Source organism: Macrotis lagotis, chromosome 3 (assembly GCF_037893015.1).
Source record: "Macrotis lagotis isolate mMagLag1 chromosome 3, bilby.v1.9.chrom.fasta, whole genome shotgun sequence".
In the NCBI taxonomy this organism is placed as follows: domain Eukaryota; kingdom Metazoa; phylum Chordata; class Mammalia; order Peramelemorphia; family Peramelidae; genus Macrotis; species Macrotis lagotis.
Genome location: NC_133660.1, coordinates 92,916,972 through 92,932,085, shown reverse-complemented (window position 1 = coordinate 92,932,085; position 15,114 = coordinate 92,916,972).

Sequence of the window (15,114 nt, the reverse complement as noted above, 5' to 3'; positions counted from 1 at the left end):
TCAGATGCTGTAGTTTTTTACTAAGGCATGGTGGTAGAAATATAATATGGTTTCTCTTGTAAAATTATGATTCATTAGGACTACTACTCTGTTCTAATTAGTATTAGAATAGGGATGCATGGGGGGCGGTGTTGAAGGGCCCCACTGTTTCTGGAAATCAGGCCTAGTGGTATTGGTCAGACATGATCCCAGATTGTGGATGTGATCAAGGAAAAGAAAGCACATATCCAATGAGCATGATACTACAAGGAGCAAGAAAATTATTTGGGATAGTATAACTTGAGACCTGAAATGTAACCTGTGGAAGAAGAACAGTCCCTGTCATTGATCCTCTGAACAGAATTCAGAAAATAACAATGAGAATCTGAGGGTCATTATTATCACTCAAGTTTTAAAACTTGATTATAGTAATAATTAACTGTTAAAAATAAAATTAAGAAAATAAAAATGAGTAAACAAAGGGAAAAAACATCACAAAAGGAGATCTGGGTACATGTTCAGAGGAAGATAATGAGGTAAAGAGAAAAAAAAAGTTACTCCTATCACAAAGAGTAGCATCAAATGAGCACATGCCCAAAAACATTGTTGAAAGAGCTTTGAAAGGAATTCAAAAATCAAATAAGCAGTATAGAGTTAAAATTACATGAAAAAAATTAAGGCAATTCAAGAAAATTACAAAAAAGAAAATTAATCAATTGGAAAAAGAAAAAGTATTAAGGGAGAAAAATAACTTTTTAAAAACTAGAATTGGACAAGAGCGATAGATTGACAAGAAATAATAAAGCTAGAATAAAAAGAGGAGAAGATGGCACATCTCATAGAAAAACAACTGATCTGGAAAATAAATAGGGAAGAGATAATGTTAAAATTGTAGATCTGCCTAAAAGTTATGATAAAAAAGAAAATCTACACAATATTTTTTTTAGGTTTTTGCAAGGCAAATGGGGTTAAGTGGCTTGCCCAAGGCCACACAGCTAGGTAATTATTAAGTGTCTGAGACCAGATTTGAACCCAGGTACTCCTGACTCCAGGGATGATGTGCTTTATCCACTGCGCCACCTAGCCTCCCCGATTAGGATAAAATTAACTATTTAAAAATATCCCTCATTATGGCAAACACCTGAATTGTATCAGTGACTGTTAGAAGTTTTTAAAAGGGTAACGAATTTATCCTTCCATCCCTCCAAGGAAACATTTTTAAAACCCTCAAAATAAAGAATCTAAAGCTAAAATATTTCTCCTCCGTAAAAGATAAGGTCAATTGGAAGCTCAAAAGAAAGAAAATAAAACTAAAATAATTTGTGTCTTTCATTTTTAATGAAGAACACAATTCATCAAGTAGGTGGCAAGTGCCTGAGGTGGAATTTGAACTCCTGTCCTCCTGAATCCAAGGCCAGTGCTCTATCCACTATGCCACCAACCTTCCTAAAACTAAAGTAAAGTCTCTCAGGAGACATGAAAGACTTGAAGGTAGAATTTAAAAATCTGAATAACCTATACATCTATATTTGTCTAATGTGTGTGTTGTGTGTGTGTGTGAGAGAGAGAGAGAGAGCATGAGGATCCTAGAATTTGACATGAAAAAGGATTTGCTTGGGTACACTAAATTTTTTAAGGAATTTATACTCTTCTGTCTTTGTAGAGTATTAAGTAGGCTGTTTGTAAGTGGGCCTGGTAAGAAAACAACCAGTAAACCAAACTGAGCCAGAATTCCTTCTGTAATAAATCTGTGCTCATTGTTTTGTGTTTCTATACAGGTTTCCTTTTTGTCATACTATGTTTAAAGTCAACTAGTTATCTTCCCTGAATCCACTGTCACATACCTTAGAATGTTTTCTGTTTATTTGTTCAGTCTCATAGCTGTTGATCTCTTTGTGTGTTTTTCTGGGCTCATATTTGTGTAGCACTTAGAATCTGTGTGATGACCCTGTGTGAACTTCTCATTGCTGGAAATTTTATCTGTGTCTTGATAACCACTCTGGAAAACTTTAAGTTTTCAATAAGATCCTTCTTTCCCTCTACTTTACTAAACTGTAGTTAAGCTTATAAATGTAGGGGTTGAAATAACATTTTTAAGAATTTGTTTTAAGGGATATAAGAACTCCATCTTCTCAGAATAACTTGTTCACTTTTTTTTTTATTTTGGGGGAAGTTTATTCATTGTTTTACAGCTAGAAGAGAAATATAATTTTATTGATAACAAAAGCAAGTTTGTAAGAAGTATTAGAATATCTATTGTGTGGGGGGGAAGTAAGATTGGGGAAAATTGTAAAACTCAAAATAAATAAAATCTTTAATTGAAAAAAAAATATTGTGTATTTGGGAGTTTTAAAAATTAGAAATAACTTTTGACTTAGTGTGTACCTTTTCCCTTTTTTATGATCTCTTTAGGATTTAGGCCTAGTAGTGTTATTGCTGGATCAAAGGGTTTGAACAGTTTGGTTGTACTCTGGGCATAATTCCAAATTATCCTCCAGAATGATTGGATCATCTTATGATTCTAATAACAGTGCATTAGTGTCCCAATTTTCCCACGTTCTCTCCAACATTTATCATCTTCCTTTTTCATCATATTAACCAATCTGAAAGGTGTGAGGTAGTATCTTAGAATTGGTCTAATTTTCATTTGTCAAATCAAAAATGGTTATAGATAATGTTGTCTTCTTCTGTAAATTGCTTATTCATAGTCTTTGACAATTATCAGTTGGGGAATGGTTTATATTCTTATAAATTTGACTCAATTCTCTATGTCTGAGAAATGAGGTCTCTATTAGAGACACTTTTTATTGATTGCTTCCCAGCTTTCTGCTTTTCTTCTAAATCTTGGTTGCATTAGTTTTGTTTGTACAAAAGCCTTTTCAATTTACTATAATCAAAATTGTCTATTTTACAATTTTTTATACTATCTCTTATTTGATCGTGAATTCTTCCTCCTAGATCTGGTAAGTATATTATTCCTTGCTTTTCTGATTTGTTTTAGTATCATGGTCTATATCTAAATTATGCATTCATTTTGACCTCATATAGATGATTCTATGACAATTGCAGGGATATTTCTCTTTTAGTCATTGCTGGTAAGACTCTTGACAGAATCCTCCTCAACAGACTGATCCTTCACATGGAAGATGGTCATCTACCTGAGAGTCAGTGTGGCTTCAGAAAGAGTCAAGGAACAGTCAATATGGTATTTACTGCACAACAACTTCAGAAAAATGCTAAGAACAAAACAGAGATATGTATAAAATTTTTGTAGATATTTCCAAAGCCTTTGATATTGTCATTCATGAGGACTTAGGAAAATTATGTCAAAATTTGTGTTCCCAGAAAAGTTCATCAGTATTGTTTGTCAGTCATGATGGCATGCAAGCCTGGGTTCTGGATAGTGGACAATGCTCTCATAATTTCCAAGTTACCAATGGAGTGAAACAAATCTGTGTTCTCAGCCTTTTTATCAAATGCTTTCACTGAGGACGAACATGTCATCAAGGTCAGTTACTGCATTGTGAGTAAATTCTTTTATTTCAAAAGGCTACAAGCCAAGACCAAAGTAGAGGAAGTTTTGGTACATGATCTATTTGCAGATGATTGTGCATTCAATACAGCCTCTGAAACTGGGATGCAACAAAGGAGAGACTGATTCTCTGCTGCTTATGCTGATTTTGGCCTTTCAATAAACAGCAAGAAAACATAGATGCTTCATCAGTCAGCACCACACAATACATATGTGAAACCATCAATTTCAGCAAATGCAGAAGTTTTGAATACATTGAATAAGTTCTTTTACCTTGACAGTATACTTTCCAGAGAGGTACACATTGCTAGAGCTAGCTCAGTTTTGGGGAGGCTCTGAAAGTAAGTGTGGGAGAGAAAGCTACCAAACTGAAGATCTACAGAGCCATTGTGTTGACCTCATTGCTGTTTGTCTGTGAAACCTGCGCAGTCTATCAGCACCATGCCAGGAAACAGAACTGCTTACATTTAAATTGTATTAGGGGAATGTGGGTACAGCTAGGTGTCACAGTGGATAAAGCACTGGCCCTGGAGTCAGGAGTACCTGGGTTCAAATCCAGTCTCAGACACTTAATAATTACCTAGCTGTGTGGCCTTGGGCAAGCCACTTAACCCCATTTGCCTTGCAAAACCTAAACAAAACAAATAAACAAAAAAAAAGAATTGTCATTTCTTGATATTTTTCCAGTTCTTTAGATCTGACTTTATATGAATGAAAAATGTTTTATAATTGATTTCATATAGTTGTGTGGTTTGCCTTTGCAAGTAGACTCCCAAGTATTTTATATTGTAAACAATTATTGTAAATGGAATTCCTTTTTATCTCTTATAAGTGGGCTTCATTTATCATCTAAAGAAAGTTTAATGACTTATGTGGATTTAAGATATATCCTGCAACTTTACTAAAATTGTTAATTACATAAAGTAATTTTTCAGTTGATTCTCTAGGGCTCTCTAAGTATACCATCATATCATCTACAAAGAGTGATATTTTTGTTTCCTCAGTATCTATTCTAATTCTTTCAATTTCTTTTCTTCTCTAATTGCTTTAGCTAACATTTCTAGTACATTATTGGATAAAAGTGGTAATAATGGGCATCCTTGCTTCATCCCTCTTCTTAACAGATTTATCCCCATTACAAATAATGCATACTGATCATTTTAGATAGCTATTGCCTACCATTTTAAGAAATACTTTCCATATTGCTATATTCCTTAGGATTTTTAATAGGAATGGATATTTTAATTTCTCAAAAGCTTTTCAAGTATTGATTAAAATAATCATATGACTTTGTATAGATTTTATGATTGATATGGTCAGTTATGTTGATAGTCTTCCTAACATTGAACTAACCCTGTATTCCTGGCATAGATATGACTTAGTCATGGGCACCTAATTAGTGCAATAGATAGACCATTGACCTTGTAGTCAGGAGGACCAGAGTTCAAATCTGGTTTCAATCATCTGACACTAATTAGCCATATGACCTGGACAAGTCACTTAACCGGATTGCCTTTCATCCAGAGTCATCTCCATTTGTTCTGTTTCATGTCTGACCACTGGATGGATCCAGATGATTCTGGAGGAGATAGTGAGTTTGGTGACTTAGCACAACACCCCCTCTCTCAAATCCAATTCACGTGCTTGTCATGGCATTGTCTCCCTGATGTCATTGTCTTCTTTGAGGATGAAGGATAAGGGGTCTTCCAGTTCAGAACCAAGATGGCAGCGTGAAGCTAACATGCTCCCACAGCTTTTCCCTTGCAAAGATAAATGAAGCCTCTACTCTGACATGCAAATTACAGATCCCACCAAGAAAAAGAGAAGATTCAAAGAAGTTGTCAACTGGAGACATCATGGAGGATTTTCAGTGAAGGCCTGTTTCTTTGGGGAAAAGGGAAGGAAGTAAAGCCCAAGAGGTGGGAGAGCAGGAAAGCCAACTGGGGGCTTTGAGCCATAGTGCAATACAGATCCTGACATTTAACAACAGCAGAGATACCAGCACCTAGATAGAAAGCCAACAGGGAGGATCTCAACCCCAAACACAGTCTGAACCCTGAGAACACTGGGTTAAAAGACAGGACTGGCTCAGGAAAAAGAACTGCTAAATCAGAACCTAGATATAAAGGAGGCAGGAAAAAAAGCTCTGCAAAGGCAAGACCTGGACTTCATAGGCAATATCTTGGCCAATGATAAGCCAGGGATCGGATCCCAATCCTGGGGGGCGGGGGGAGGTTGTAACTATACTCCCTATATCCCAGGAGCAGAGCTAAAACAACAAAGAAGACCAAAAAAGTTAAAAGAGAGTTCATTATAAAAAACTACTTTACAAAGATGATAACAATGCCATGTCTGAAGAAGAAAGAAGTGAAAAATTACTCAGGAGAAATATTAATATAAATTGGACTCAAATACAAAAACTCATTGAATTGTTTAAAAAAGAGTTTGAAACCCAAAGAAGAGAGGAAGAAGGAAAATGGAAAAAAATAAATGAGAGTCATGCCAGAAAATTATGAAAAATGGACCTGAGAATTCAGCACTTTGAAAAAGGAAACATATCAATAGCAAAACCAACAGAAATCATATGATTATCTCAATGGATGCTGAAAAAAGCCTTTGATAAAATATATCATCCATTCCTATTAAAAAACACTAAAGGTTTAGGAATAAATGGAATTTAACCTTAAAATAGTAAATAGTATCTACCTAAAACATCAACAAATATTATATGAAAGGGAATAAACTCAGAATATTTCCAATAAAATAGGGGTGCAACAAGGATACCCCTTATCACCATTACTATTCAATGTCATATTAGAAATGCTAGCTGTAACAATAAGAGAAAATGAAATTGAAGGAATCAGAATTGGCAACAAGGAAGCAAAACTTACAGTCTTTGCAGATGATATGATGGTATACTTAGAGAACCAAGGAAAAACACCTTAAAAACACCTTGAAACAACAAATTCAGTAAAGTAGCAGGACATAAAATTTACTATCACAAATCATCAGCGTTTCTAGAAATGAACAACAAAGCCCAAGAACAAGAGACAGAAAGAGAAATTCCATTTAAAATAACTCTAGATAACATTAAATAATCAGGAATCTACCTTCCAAGACATACCCAGAAACTGTATGAACACAATTATAAAGCATTTCTCACCTAAATAAAGTGAGATCTAAATAACTGGGAACGTGTCAAATGCTCATGGTTAAGTTGAGCTAATATAATAAAAATGACAATTTTACCCAAATTAAATTACTTACTCAGTGCCATACCAATCAAACTATGAAATAACTTATTTTACAGAGCTGTGTGAAAAGAGAAACAAAATTTATCTAGAGCAACAAAAGGGCAAGAATAGCAAAGAACTGATGAAAAATAATTTAAAGGAAGGTGGCCTAGCTCTGCCAGATCTAAAATTGTACTATAAAGTGGCAGTCATCAAAACTGCCTGGTAGTGGTTAAGAAATAGAGTAATGGATCACTGGATAGGTTCAAAAGAAACCACAGTAAATGACTACAACAATCTGCTATTTGACAAACCCAAAGACATCAACTTCTAGGATAGGAAATCACTATTCAACAAAAATTGTTGAAGAAAAACTATATGTAGATCCACATTTCACACCCTATACCATAATAAGGTCAAAATGGGTACAGGATTTAGATATAGAGAGCAACATCATAGATAAATTAATAGACCAAGAAATGCTCTATCAAATCTATGGAAAGGGGATAAATTTATGACCAAACAAGAATTAGAGCACATTATAAACTGCAAAATGAAGGATTTTGACATTAAATTAAAAAGGGTTTGCACTAATAAAGTCAATGCTGCCAAAAAAGTAGAAAGTTGGGAAACAATCTTTACAACTAGGAATTCTGATAAAGCTCTCTCATTTCTAAAATAAATAGAGAGAATTGCATCAAATTTATAAGATCACAAGTCATTTCCCAATTGATAAATGGCCAAAGGTATGAACAGACAGTTTTCATATGAAGAAATTGAAACTATATATAATCCTATGAAAAAATACCTCAAATCATTATTGATTAAAGAAACGCAAATTAAAATAATAATAAGCCATCACCTCATACCTATCATACTGAACAAGATGAGAAAAAAAGGGAAAATGATCAATGTTGAAGAAGTTGTAGGAGGTTTAGGACATTAATGCATAGCTGGTGGAGTTGTGAAAGGATCCAACCTTTCTGGAGAGTAATATGAAACTATGCTCAAATATCAGTAAAATTGTTCATACCCTTGGACCCAGCAATTCCAATTCTAGATCTAGATCCAGAAGAAATTATTAAAAATGGAAAAGTCCTATGTGTTCCAAAATATTTATAGCAACACCGCATAAGATGCTCCCAGTTTTTAGATCCCAAATTTTTTGGAAAAGGGTGCATCTTACACATGGGGAAGTTTTTCTTGAGGAGTTTATTAATGGCTTGTTCAAGTTCTTTTTTCAGATATGGGGAATTAGAACCCCATTTTATTTTCTGATTTGTTAATCTAGGTCATTTATATTTCCATTCATGTTTTTTTGCTCATACTAACAGTTTTATTAGCATGTAGTTGGGCAAAATATTTCTTATTTCCACTGGTAATTTCTTTTTCATTGGTAATGATTTCACCTTTTTCATTTTTGATGTTGGATATTTGGCCTTCTTTCTTTTTTTTAAGAAGATTAATCAATGGCTTATCTAACTTTTTTTTTCATAAAACTAGCTACTATATTTACTTGTTAGTTCATTGTTTTTCCCTTTGATTTTCAAGATTTGCACTTTTTCCATTTTGTTGATCTAAATTTAGAGAAATAAAATTTCCCCTAAGTACTGCTTCGGACACATTCCATAAATTTTGGTATGTTGTCTCATTGTTATTGCTTATTTCTATGATTTTTTCCTTTACCAATTTATTCTTCAGGATTAGCTTATTTAGTTTCCAATTAATTTCTAATCTATCTTTCTACTTTTTGTTGAATGTAATTTTATTGGGTTTTGATTTCCCCCAAAATTATATTTAGTGTTTTTGCCATTTTGCATTTTATTTTTAGGTTGTAATGCCTAATACATGATCAATTATTGTGTTAGGTGTCAAATACTTCTGAGAAAAATGCATATTTCTATCTATTCATATTCTATTTCCTCTCAAAAGCTGTCATATCTAACTTTTCTAATATAACAGTATTAATATAATAATATTTCTAAATAATGATTCAACTCTGTTTCATTGTGGGTACTTTTTTTTGGTTGGAGTTATTAAGTTCTGAAAGGAAAAAGTTGAGGTTTAATAAAATCTTACTGTCTATTTCTTCTTGTAACTCCTTTCACATCCTATACAACTTGATGCATATGTTTAGTACTGATATTGCTTCATTATCTACAGTAACTTTCAGCAAAATATAGTTTCCTTCCTTGTCTCTTTTTATTGTCTATTTTTGCTTTTGCTTTGTCTGTGATCAGGGTTGCTACCCCTGCTTTTTTTTTTAGCTGAAGCAAAATAGATTCTATTCCACTTCCTTATCATTACTCTGTATGTGTGTCTCCATTCTATTTTTTTCTCCCTTTGTTCCTTTTACCCTTTTCCTCCTCATTAGTGTTTTGCTTCTACCTACCTCCTTCCTTGATCTACCCTCCTGTCCTTGCCACACCCTTTACTTAATCTCCTCTGCTGCTTCCCAGTCAGGTAACATCCCCTTGATAACATTCAAATTTTGAAAGAGTCATTTTCTTCTTTAAGATTCTGGATCTCCTTTTCCAGTTGGTTTTTGTTCTCATAATTTTCTTGTTTTTTTTTCTTGAATTGTATTCATTTTCTTAATTTTTCTTTAATCTCTCTTTTATTTGATTTTAAAATTCTTTTTTCTGTGTTCCTTTATTAATTCATTTTTAGCAGGAAGCCATTTGATGGTACTCTTTAGGGTAGAAGAAAAGCTTTTTTTTTTGCTTCAGCATCTTCCTCTGAAAATGAATCCCAGTCTTCTTTTTCCCATAGTAACGGTCTATAGTTGGATTTTTTTCTCTTCTATCTACTCACTTTTTAAAAATTTTAGCAGTTTTTTTCTTGCATTCAGCTCTAGTCCTGTGGTGTGTCAGGGGTTGGTTTCTCTGGCTTTAGGAGTTTTGTCCTGGGTACCACTTCTGCACTTTCACCCACAGCTAGGGCTCCTCAGCATACAGTGGTGGAAATGATCCTATTCCCTGAGAACCTTCCAGGAGCTAGAACATTCAGTACTACACACTCTGGCCTGGAACCAAGAACAAGAACTCAGTTCTTCCTTAAGTGTCAATGGCCAGCAGCTTTCCACACCTCTGCAGATGCACTCAGGTGTATGCTGTTCCCTACTGCCCAGGAGCACATCTCACCTAGACAGCTGATTCTGTTGTACCTTATCAGCAGAGGTTCTCTCTCTTCCCTGTGCTGTCTGAGAGGTGAAAATTCCTTTGATTCAGGCAGAAACTACCTTTTCTGGCTTCCCTCTTGCTGATACAGAGAGCTAGTCTGGAGGTGTTTGCACTTCATTCAGCCAACAGAACCTCTCTGGGAATATTTGTTTGAATCTTCTCTGGTAATCTCAGAAGAAATACTAGATCTCTGGTTATTCCAGCCAGAATGCCATTCTGCTGCAATTTTTGTTTGTTTGTGCCTCTCTACCTTCAGCCTGAGGTGTTTTTTTAAACTTGTTAATGGAGAAAAATCTGTAATTTTCTGACCCACTCTGCCATTTTACCAGAATCCTTATTTATTGAATTCCTCAATTCACTTATATAGATTCTTTTCCATTTGACCATTTGTATTTTTTAATTTATTTTAATAGGTGTGAGGTGGTACCTCAGAGAAGTTTTAATTTGCATTTCTCTAATTATTAGTGATATAGAGCAATTTTTCATGTGACTATGGATTGCTTTGATCTCCTCATCTGTAAATTTCCTCCACATATCCTCTGACCATTTGTCAATTGGGGAATGGCTCATCTTTTAAAAAAAATTGACTCAGTTCTCTGTATATTTTAGAGATGAGTCCTTTTTCAGAAACACTAGTCATAAAAATTGTTACCCAATTTACTATATTTCTTTTGATTTTGGTTACAGTAGTTTTGTCCATGCAAAAGCTTTTTAATTTAATGTAATCAAAGTTGTCTAGTTTATTTTTAATGATGTTCTTCATCTCTTCCTTGGTCATAAATTGTTTCCCTTTCCATAGATCTAACAGGTTCCTTGATCTTCTAGTTTGCTTCTAATATTGTTTTTATGTCTAAATCCTGTATCCATTTTGATATTATCGTAGTATAGGGTGTGAGGTGTTAGTCTAATCCAAGTTTCTGCTGTACTAACTTCCAATTTTACCAACAGTTTTTATTGAAGGGAGAGTTTTTATCCCAATAGCTGAACTCTTTGGTTTTATCAAACAGCAGATTACTATCATTATTTCCTGCTATTGCACCTAGTCTTTTCCACTGATCCACTGCTCTATTTCTTAGCCAGTACCAGACAGTTTTGATGATTGATGCTTTATAATATAATTTTAGAACTGGTAGGGCTAAGCCACATTCTTTTGTACTTTTTTCATTAAATCTATGGAGATTGAATTTCCTTACAATTTTTCTAACTCATTAAAGTAATTTTTTTGGAATTTTGATTGGTAAGGCATTAAACAGGTAGTTTAATTTTGATAGAATTTTCATTTTTATTATATTTACTTGGCCTATCCATGTGTAGTTGATATTTGTCCAGTTATTTAAGTCTGATTTTATTTGTGTGAGAAGTGTTTTGTAATTGTTTTCAAAAAGTTTCTGACTCTGCCTTGACAGATAGACTCCCAGGTATTTTATAATTGTCTGAAGTTACTTTAAGTGGAATTTCTCTCTAGTTCTTTCTGCTGTATCTTGATAGTCATACATAGAAATGTTGAGGATTTATGAGAGTTTATATCCTGTGACTTTGCTAAAGTTGCTAATTATTTCTAGTAGTTTTTGGATGATTTTTTGGGATTCTCTAGGTATACCATCATGTCATCTGCAAAGAGTGAGAGGTTTGTCTCTTCCTTCCCTATTCTAATTCCTTCAATTTCTTCTCTTATTGCTGAAGCTAATATTGAGGGAATGTCCATCAATTGGGGAATGGCTTCATTGTATATGTATGTAATGGAACACTTTTGTTCTATTAGAAACCAGGAAGAATGGGAATTTAGGGAATCCTGGGAGGATTTGTATGAACTGATTCTGAGTTCGATGAGCAGAATCAGAACATTGTACACCCTAACAGCAACATGGTAGTGATGTTCAACCTTAATGGACTTGCTCATACCCACAGGGCAACAAGCAAGCACAATTTGGGGGATATCTGCAATGAAGAATGTCATCTGTATCCTGAGAAAGAATTGTGGAGTTTGAACAAAGACCAAAGACTTTCTATGTACCTTTAATTTAATTTTTCTTTCAATTGTCTTATTATGTAATTCTGCTATATTTTATACTATATGTTTCTTCCTTAAGGATATGATTTCTCTCTCATCACATTCAACTTAGATCAGTGCATACTATGGTAATGACATAAAGACTAACAAACTGCCTTCTGCCGGGGGTGGAGGAGGAAAGCAAGATTGCAGTGAAAATTGTAAAACTCAAAAAAATTATTTTAACATTATTTTATGTTTTCCCCAATTATATATCAAGGAAATTTTTGGTATTCATTTAACATAATTTTGAATTTCAACTTTTTTCTCCCTCCTGTCCCTTCTTCTTTTTATAATTATTGATTTTTCTAATTACATGTAAAGATAATTTTTAACATTCAGCATCACTTCATGTAAATCCAGGTTTTTCTGAAATCTTCTTGCTCATCATTTATTAACGAACAATAATATTCCATTACATTTATATACCACAACTTGTTCAGTCATTCCTCGATTGATGGACATCTCCTCAATTTCCATTTCTTTGCCGCCATGACTATTTTTATCTATGTGGATCTTTTCTTCTTTTTTTATGATCTTTTTGGCATACAGATTTAATAGTGGTATTGATGGATTTAAGAGTATGCACAGTTTTATAGCCTTGGGCATAGTTTCTAGAGTGGTTGGATTACTTTACATCTCCACTAATAATGCAGTAGTGCCCCAGTTTTCCACATGCCCTCCAACATTGATCATTTCCCTTTTCTGTTATATTAGCTAATTTGATATGTGTGAGATAGTACCTTAGATTGTTTTAATTTGCATTTCTATGATTAGTAGTTATTTAGAGCACTTTTTCAATTGACCATAAATAGCTTTGATTCTTTATCCAAAGACTACCTATTTATTTAGTTTGATCATTTATCAGTTAAAGAATGGTTTCTATTCTAAAAATTTTGACTCATTCCTCTGTGTATTTTTGAAATAAGACCATTAGAAACATTGACTGAAAGAGTTTCTTCTCAATTTCATATTTTCCTTCTACTCTTCATTGCATTGGTGCAAAAGGTTTTCAATTTCATGTAACCAAAATTATCCATTTTGCATTTGCAATTTCAATCTCTGGTTTGGTCAACAATTCTCCTTTTCTCCATAGATATGAAAAGCAAATGATTCCTTGATCTCCTAATTGCCTTAATTGCATCACTTTTTATGTCTAAATCATATGCTCATTTTGTCATTAACTTGAGATGTGGATGTAAAATATTGTTCTATGCCTGGTTTCTGTCATATTCTTTCCTATTTTTCGCAGCAGTTTTTTTTTTTTCAAAAGGTGAGCTCTTATCCTGGAAGCCTTTAGGTTTATCAGACAGAAGATTAGTATGATTATTTGCTTCAGTGTCTTGTGAATCTAAACTATTTGACTGATCCACCACTCTTTTTCTTAGACAGAACTAGATAGATTTGATAATTGTCACCTTATAATATAGTTTAAGATCTGTATATCAAGACCACCTACTTTTGCATTTTTTCATTAATTGCCTTGATATTCTTGAGCTTTTGTTCTTCCAAATAAATTTTCTAGTTCTTTAAAATTAATTTTTTTAGCATTTTTCAAGGCAAATGGAGTTAAGTGACTTGCCCAAGGTCACACAGCTACATAATTTTTGTGTCTGAGGCCGGATTTGAACTCAGGTACTCCTGACTCTAGGACCAGTGCTCTATCCACTGTGCCACCTAGCTGCCCCTTTAAAATAATTTTTGGTAGTTTCATTGGCATAACACTGAATAAGTAGATTAATTTTGGTTGAATTGTCATTTTTATTATATTAGCTCAACCTACCATGAGATGTTGATTTTTTCCAGTTGTTCAGATCAACTTTGTTTTTGTGAAAAGTGTTTTATAATTTTATTCATTTAGTTCCTGCATTTATCTTGACAGTACTCTCAAATATTTTATCTTTTCAGTTATTATTTTGAATAGAATTTCTTTTTCTATCTCTTACTGCTTGGTTTTGTTGAAAATATATAGAAATGCTGAGGGCTTTATGTGAGTTAATTTTATATCCTGCAACTTTGCTAAATAGTTCAAGTAGTTTTTTAGTTGATTATCTAGAGTTCTCTAAGTATACTATTATATCATCTTTGAAGAATGATAATTTTGTTTCCTCAATGCCTATTCTAATCTCTTCTCTTTTTTTTGTTCTATAGCTATAGCTAACATTTCTAGTGATATTGAATAATAGTGGTGAATATGAGCATTCTTATTTTACTTCTGATCTGGTGGGAATGCTTTTTAGCTTATCCTCATTACATATAATGTTTGCTGATGGTTTTAGATTGATGCTACTTATCATTTTAAGGAAAATTACATTTATTCCCTTGCTCTCTAGCACTTTTAGTAGGAAAGTGGGCTATATTTTGTTCAAAAGCTTTTTCAGCTTCTATTAACATAATCATATGACTTCCATATGATCACTTATGCTGATAATTTCCTAGTATTGAACCATCCCTGCATTACTAGTATAAATCCTACCTGTTTGTAATATATTATCCTAGTGATAACTTGCTATTATCTTTAACTAATATTTTATTTAAAATGTTTACATCAATATTCATTAAGGAAAATGGTCCATAGTTGTCTTTGTTTTGACCCTTCCTGATTTAAGCAGTTTAAGCACCATATTGGTAGAATTCCTCTTTGCCTATTTTTTCAAATAGTTTTAATAGGATTCAAAATAGTTGTTCTTTAAACGTTTTTGCAGAATTCAGTTGTGAATCCATCTTACAGCCAGTTCCCCTGATAATGCTACACAGCCTGTGGTGGTCTTTCTATTGGAGTTTGCCTGTTCCATCATACAGGGGTTCAGGATCTCCCATTAGTTTGCTAAAATGGGATTTCCTGTTGACTTGCTTGTTTTGCTTCCTGTTCCAGTCTATGCTCCCCTGCTCCCCTTTTACCAGAGAGACAGATCTTCCTTGAGTTTCTTCCAAGTTTCTTGGGCTAAAAGATTTTTTTATCCCAACTTTTTGCTGGTTCTACTGCTCCAGGATTTATTTGGGGATGCTATTTTATGATTGTTTGGAGTTGAATATGGGAAAGTTACAAAGATTTACTGCTTACTTTGCCATCTTGCATCCTAGAAGTTGAACAAATCTTTTTTCCCCTTTTTTACCTCTTTGGTATGTATGTCTACT